General features: G+C 33.9%; 1 long non-coding RNA gene across 1 annotated transcript in view; it reads right to left on the bottom strand.

Annotated features, from left to right (window-relative positions):
- The window catches only part of LOC111086940, a 58629-nt gene that overhangs the window by 38955 nt on the left and 11229 nt on the right, over positions 1 to 8445 (bottom strand). The window contains exon 2 of the long non-coding RNA XR_002611658.1: positions 6324 to 6399. This is a non-coding gene — a long non-coding RNA (uncharacterized LOC111086940). The remainder of the gene's footprint in view (positions 1 to 6323; positions 6400 to 8445) is intronic.

Raw genomic sequence — 8445 nt, 5'->3', positions numbered from 1 at the left:
TTAGGCTGTCTATTTACTTGTGACCACTCAGTGTATATGTATACTAGCTGGAGTATCCGTCCCCTGAACGGTTTGTTTATAGCTAGGCATAAAGTTATACCAATGGGTATCTGTGCTCTGCCCACCAGGAGTATAAATCCACAGGCATACCGCTGTGCCACTGGGGGGACTTAATCAATAGTTCAATCAAGAAAAAAATCGCATGATCTTAGCCAAAGATGTCGATTATCCAGACAATGTATTTATATAAAATATGTTGTGTACAGAGATACATTTCGTTCATATTCATTCCACGTTTTTACACTTATCTACTTTAAAATAAAATACAAACCCCATATTTTGTTTAGTGGGTTTTGTTTCACGCATGTCCAACTACATAATACAACAACAGTATCATTTACAGGATTTATCTATTCAAAACATATACCCTCCTCATATATATAATATTCCACTTTTTATTGCTGCTTATGTGAAAAAAAAAAAACTTTGGACTTGGGCTCATATGACATGGCACACGTTTCGTATGCGGGAGATCGAAGACTCAATCTCGTTTATATCCATTATTATTATTGCTACACAGTGTTTCAGTAATCAAATAATTTTAGTTCATACATTATATATGAAGCATGAGTTCATCTCCTAGTAACGTATCAGTTGTAATGACCATACACAATGTCAATTACTTCACAGTATATACTGAAACAGTATATAATGAAACATCCAGAGTATAATAATATATATATTAAGAACACTCTGTATAACCTCACACACATCAATAAAAAATAATAATCCGGGATGAATTCGACATCCTGTTTCGGAAGTTGTCTAGTTTAACTATTTATACATTTTAATCCATACATAGTAACAATTAAATATTTAGTAATAATAATACATGACCTATCACGCCGTACACAAAACATTTTTTCTCCATTATAGCTCCATTTTGACTGACAGAATACATAAACTCACGATGAAACCTCTTTATCTAAATTATAACTCTCATCATCCTGATGTCGTCAAACGTGGCACAATTGTTGCTAAACCGAAACATTCCGAAATTACAGCCATGACAGCTTCGAAACAAAGCCCGTGAACATTTTAAAACCATTCTTAAAATCAATGGATGTTTGGAAGATTATATATACACACACTATTCCTTAACTATAGACCTCAAAGACGTCATACCATCATTGAACAGAAACTAAAACCAACAGCCGTATTTACTATCCCATATATTAATAGCCACCTTGCTACAGAAATACAAAATGTAGTAAACAAACTGCCCTCGCAATAGGGTTGCACAAAAACCCGGTCAAATTCTACGACAAACCTTTAACAAATTCTGCTTACAGTTGAAAAAGGTGTAAAAAAGAAATGCTATCTATTCTTTGGGGCTCATAATTGGGCAAGATTACTAAATGCACAATAAACAGGTAAACTACACCTTTTTATTCATTAATTTCGTTATTGCAAACTTTCAGCTACTGTGCTATATCCGTTGTCAAACCTAAAATATTGAAAAATAAATAGAAAGTAAAATTATACAACAAACAATCAAAGAAGAGGTAGATGCAACACAATTTGTGTATCCAGAAAAATCAGACATTGCCGAACACTTTCAACACAGAACACAAGTCTGATTGGGAGAAAATATTCGACAAGGAACAACAATTAAAAACTTAGTTAAATTAAAAAAGCTCAAAGAATAAAAATGGAAAGGCTAAGTTTTAGCAGAGATGTTGTTTGTTTGTTGGAACACGACAGATTTGTTAAAGATCAGCGGTGCTCAAAAATGGAAAAATTCCTCATTCGTGGTGTGGAAGGTGTAATTGGAAGTTTTCATAGGAAAAAATGGAGGACCACAGGATCCAACGAAACAAACGTTATGGGATCATAGAATCCAACGCTGAAGACGGGGTGGGGATCAAAAATATCCTATACCTAAAAAATTTGCTGTGGGAGAAAAACAGGAGTACACAGGGAAAAATTCACTTTCACTAGTCGGGCGCCGAAAATTCTACCCGACCAGTGCCCGAACTGTAAACCTACAATGGTAAGAGAAAACCTCTTTAGTAAAAACAGACATTAAAGAATTACTGGATTAGTGACCCAAAAGTTTATATTAACTTGTTAATAAAAATTTGAAGTTGCTGGTGAAAGCGTCAACATTATTATAAGTTTTTCTTAAAACCCCCTAAGGGGCTGAATAAAGAATGTAGTGTTAAATAATCAAATAGGCTTAATTCTAATATCTTGTAACAAATATAGTTAATTAGAATCATGTTTCGCCAGCTTAGAAAAGGTGTTCACGTTATAACACACTTTATAGTACTGTAAACCTTGCGAAATAGATAGAGCCACCTTAAAGCTCTGCATCCACTTTATAGTAAAATTAGAACTGTAGCTGAAGGCTTCTTTAATAAACTCGGCTCATCTAATGTTGATTTTCTTTTAACTGCGAACAGTCTTGTCAAATGCCATAGTAAAATGACCGTGATCATTTCAGAGAAAAGGCCACAAGTAAACTAAAACTCTGAGTGGAATTTTTAATACTTTTTGTCATTATTTTGATATCCATGTTAATAAGGAAAACTTTTAGCTTTATGTTATACTCTTTTGGACTTAATTGTAATTTCAACTTTTTATAATATTCAATATTTTGCGCACGGTCCCTTGTTAAATGATTATTAACTTGTCAACATATAAATGTATTAGATGTGCTCTGATTTTTCCGACTGTTTTAAATACAAAACTGTAATGTTATAACAGTGGTGTTTTGTATGTTGTCATGAAGCTACTCTATTCATTTTGTCAAGTTGATTAGAATTATTTAGCATACATATATATAAAATACCGAAATAAATATGAAACCACTTTTATAATGTACCCGCGGTCCCAAAATGCAGATTGCGTTTTTACGACAACGAACCTCGAACCATGAACTCTCGTTTTCGCAGTCCGAGTATTCTAACCAAGCGTTCTGACCCTCAGTGTACAATTGACGTCTCAGTTACTAACGAGAAGAGTCCGAGTGCAGAAGGACAAAAACCATTAAACGATTTATTAACGCTACTGACGCTACCGAAAAAGGGGAACAAACACCTTGTAAGAGGCTAATAAAAACGTCACAAACCAAGTTATTCCTATGACAACTAATTACATGTTGCTTAAGTATGTTAACTTTTTTATCAAGAAAAAAAATGATAACTCTGCTATGAAGACTTTAGTGTATTCTACACACGTGTAATGTTTCTGTACACATATACATCACATGTGCATGCATAATACTGAACGGATATACTACTTTGTTTCGTAATATACACACACACAACGGAATGTTTTATTCAATACGTAAGGATTTACTGATAACTGCTTAAAGGAGCCCAGAAAGAACTCCTTTTATGATATAAGAAGGAATAAAAAAGTTAAGAACATCCGGGAAGCATGTTAAATTACTCAGTCAAAGTTACTATTGTAAAACGATTACGTACACACGAAACAAGGAAGTACTTCACATAAGATTGTAAGCGAAACACAAAAGTTTAAATCTCGAAGTACCATATTACAGCTTTTATTCAAGTTACATTTTTCTGCTTCTAAAAACAAAACAAAAATAAAAAATAGACAAGATGAAATTTCAAACATGGACGTATCATTAAACATGTATGCATATAAGCTTGAAACAATATGGTATGAGCATGTATCTATAGTATAGATTCTATATAAATAATCGTCAATATGTATGTGTATCTGTCCCCTATACGTTTCCACATTTCTTGATCAACCAGCACCAAACTTGACACAGTGGATGTAAGAATGGGATGATCATGAGGTGGGGTTGGACCTCCCCCATCTAATTTCATATTGATAGAATTCTTAAAACAGTATGTCTTTCTTTTTAGTCTTGGTATCTTGATGTATTTTTATTACACTTTTAGTGTGTATTATGTTAAGAAAAAAAATAGATGCACATTTTTCTATCCGTTGTTAGAAACGAGTTTTTATTTCACTTGTCCAACGAGCAGGTACTCCGGCTAGTATATAATAAATGTGAAAAACAAAAAACTAACAAAATTTAAATGTTTATGTGAACTACAAGTAGAGTTACAATCATTTTCTGAGTTTCATTCGATATATGTAGGAGTTTTTTTTATTATTTCGTTTCTTTGTTTTACCGTAAAGCTACACAATGGGCTTTCTGTCCATTACGAGGAATTGAATCCCGGATTTTTGCATTGTAAGTTAAAAAGCTGCCGCTAATCCACTGAAGGATGGCGGACTCGAACCCGAGGTTTAACATTATAAGTTATAAACTTACCGTTGACCAACCGGGGAACAATAACTGACGTACAATGTGAGCAAGATCAATACAAACCCAATAGCCCATTACATAAAGTACATATATTACTGGATGTCAATCTTGTCGGTTCAACCAGTACTTCCATCAAATGCTGGAATAATAATTTATTGGAAACTAGATGGAGTACCCGTCCCCTGGACGAAAGTTATGTAAATTCATGATTAATGAAAGGTTATCTTAGGACATGAAAAGTTGCTTTTCTTATATGTAATTGTACAAAATGCAAAAACGCCCATAAAAATTGCAAAACACAAAATGCGAAACCGCAGGTTTGCATGTATCTCCGCATGGACCCAACAAACCTTCATACCAAATTTGGTGAAGATCCATCCACAGGAGTGAGTTAGTGGTAAAAACCGCAAAATGCAAAAGTTAAAATTTGTGTGTACCCTCGCATCGACCTACTGAACCGCCATACCAACTTCGGGAAGATTCATCCACACCCAGCGAAGTAGTTACATGGGCATAGAACAGACAGTAATATTATAATTATATAATTCGCCCCCCCTGTAGATGGTTCTTCACCAAATTTGGTATGGAGGTTCAATGGGTCCATAGGTTCGCTCTACATAAACTTAAAATGCATATGCATAATTATACAGGTAATTTTTTCCTACACGGTTCTTTGGTTTTTATTTCAATATTTAGCATTTCTGAACAATTGCAACAAAATAAATTATTTAAATTGCTAACATTTATTATCCACAAGTAGCTGAATCATTGGTCTGTCCTTCTTAAGTGTCACACTGAGTCTTCACTGAATACGTCCGCACTTGATTCTTCATTCTATAATTTCTTTTTCCTGATCTTTGCTTCCTCTAATGCCGTTAGTACTGGCAGTCGTGCCTCAATAACTTAGGTTTTCATTCTCAGTCCACGATTTTCTTTTTTCTGTTGACACTGACCAGATCTTCGTCTTTAGGAGGTAAAGATATAGTGCGACATTTCTGTTGACACTGACCAGATCTTCGTCTTTAGGAGGTAAAGATATAGTGCAACAAGTTCAGTTCAATGGTTCAATCTGAAACGATTCATTTTCCTGTTACATTGTCAAATGCTTCCCAACTGAGTTTACAAGAATCTATAATAAGTGAAAAGCTTAACGCTCACAAAGTCCTTTCTACCACGTTAAAGATGCGGTAATGCCACCTGACTTCTTTAATTAAAGCGTATCTGATCCATAGTGTCCAGTAATGTAATCAGACAAATCACGCAAAATAAGTACTACATCCACGTTAGACAAATGCTCAGATACCTTCATGATCATAGATCCATTTTGCCCATATTCTCCAGGGTCGTTTGACCTTCGTATTATGAGTTGAACCTATTGGCTGCCAGTTGAGTAGGATGGAAACAAATAGCCCCAATGGATGAAAAATATTGTCAACAAGCCCTGTACCCCAGCTGTTAGTTAGGATGATCATTGCAAAGTGTCTTCTTAGTACTGACTCTTTTCTTGAAGAAAGGGACACCTCATATAGCAATGGTTTGTCACCTTCGAGCTTCGAGATAGCTTACAAGATTGGCTGCAAATCATTTGCACACAATAAATTTATGGATGAGGATGCTGACCTGTGAATCTACCATGATAATTTACAATGCTCCTTGGTTTTAACTGCATTATCAAGGTACTTAATAACTTATCGTCAACAACTGTCCACCAAGTAAGGAGGGAAAAACTGAATATATTTCTTCATTTGTTTTACTAATGTTATGGGATGTATGTCGCCAAGTAGAACTTTATAATATGCTTAACTGTTTCTTTAAGTTTGCTCACAGTTCTGAGTTTACCAATGTCCTTAGCAAGAAGGTTCAAGGCATTATCTAGACAGCTACAAATAACGAAGTGAAGATACTTCAATCTTCCAATTACTTGCACGAACTTTTCTGATGTGTTTATCGTAAAATTGAAAATTTCAGCAATATACTCGTAAGTGTGAAATTCAGTTTTCATTTTACTTACTTTCAGAAAAACTGGTTCAGAAGTTGCAAAACATCCAGCTGATTAGAAGTGTTTTCTTTCACATCAGTCCATCTATCTGAAAATAGTATAACTGTATGTTAAATAAGTAAACGCCCTCTACATACATGTTTCTGTAATATATATAGAAATAAAATTTTGAATTCAAAATACTTCATTGTTATCTGAAATGTTATGAACTTTATCCAAATAATCTTTAAAATTAACATATATCCCATATATATCAAATTCATTTTAATCGCCTACGAACAATTAATGTATATACTCGTATTATAAGTCCGTATGATTAGTCCTTCATATAGCTGTATTGTTAGTGTCTTTTACAGACAACTTAGCAGTATTACAGTGACTTGCTCTTGGTCTCTGTATGAAAACTACATAGTACAAGAAAGTAATCCAGTTCTTGACATTATCACATACTCAAAAAAATAACCCCCCCAGTGGCAAAGCGGTATGTCTGCGGACTTACAACGCTAGAATCCGGGTTTCGATACCCGTGGTGGGCAGAGCGCAGATAGCTCTTTGTGTAGCTTTGTGCTTAATTACAAACAATACTAAAAAAATAATCATAAAAAACACGTATCATGTAATGTTTTAATAGATTCATTTCAATATGGCTGCAGAGTTACATCCATTCATAGTACAGCATTAGAAACTTTAATCTGTCTTTATATGTATGTAATACTTCAGAAATAATCTCTGTAGTGTTTTGTTGTATAGTCTCCGATCTAGCTGTTAAATGCTCAAAATACACCTCATGACCTCACAGACGCCCTGGCCACTTCTACCTTTCGAGGCCCCAGGCTATAATAATGGACCTCCTGCCCCCCCCCCCCCTCTAATTGGCCCTACTCTTACTAAACGAGCAAATAAAACGATCCACTGTAAAAAATGTTTTTAATGTTATCTTAATAACAAATTAGATGTGACGTTTTTCTACATTATATTCAGGCTACAAGTAAACATTTCTGCTATCACTTGTAGAACTTACAGTAAAATATTTCAAATGTACTCTAGTATGTTCCCGATTTCAAGCTACCACGTTTCCTAAAGTCAATTATTGATATAAAAACAAATCACTTCCTCTTTGCGCAAGGTTATTTAACTTTTCAAAAACTTTACAAATCTAACTGTTTTCTTCCTGATAAATACTATATCGTGTAACATCCTGAACATGCTACCAAAGTCCGATACTAATGGTAACAACAAGGATTAAAAAATATTGAACAATCCAAACAAATGCTTCTGGAGCTATCAGACAAGTTGCTACCTTTATTCTTGTTCGGTGTTAAAAGTACTGGACATAAAAACAGACTCATACACATCTCATCTATCTGAAAAAAAAAGTAAATAGAATTAATATACTACTCAATAAAAAGAAACTTATTTCAGTGTGTTTCAGCTACAAGATTTCCTACCAGTCAGACTAACGTTGCTAACAATGACAAAAACCTAATTAAAAATTAACCATGATTTCCATGGCTCATTTTTGTTGTGGATACTGTTTCTCTTGTGTAATTTTGTTGGTAAAATTCATTGAAATTAAGCACATTATGTAAGATATGTATATTATATATTTTGTCAATTACAAACGTCTTCTGGCTTTTATAATCACATTTAACGTATACAAACGTAAATCGTTTTATGTAATTCTACGAATCACCTCGTACCTCCATGTTTATTGTTCAATTTTTTTACACTATTCGTGATGCACAGTTCCTCCCATACAACGTCAGATAATCATAAAAAGTTGAACATGTTTTCATCATCAGCTATTTATATGTGTTTTACAGATTTCTTTTTTATTACTCTACATCGAAAAATAGATCACAGTAAACCAAACAATTCTGGTGATTCTTCAGAAAAATGGTGTCTTCGCTTTAACTCTCTAGGCAATATCACTTATCGAAATTTCATTCTTTCATGAAAACGAATACTTTAAAATTAATCACATTACACTGTAACACTGTATTACAAAAAAAATCATAATGCATTCTTCTGTTCCGCTTCGCTCGTTATAGTCTCTGATGTGCAGTGGAATTAGTAAACGTGTGTTTGTGTGTGTGTGTGTGTATATATATATATATATATATATATATATACT

The sequence above is a fragment of the Limulus polyphemus genome, unplaced genomic scaffold, assembly GCF_000517525.1.
Source record: "Limulus polyphemus unplaced genomic scaffold, Limulus_polyphemus-2.1.2 Scaffold1572, whole genome shotgun sequence".
Taxonomy (NCBI): domain Eukaryota; kingdom Metazoa; phylum Arthropoda; class Merostomata; order Xiphosura; family Limulidae; genus Limulus; species Limulus polyphemus.
Note: the sequence above shows the minus strand (reverse complement) of the source record. Positions and strands in the feature narration are given on the sequence as shown.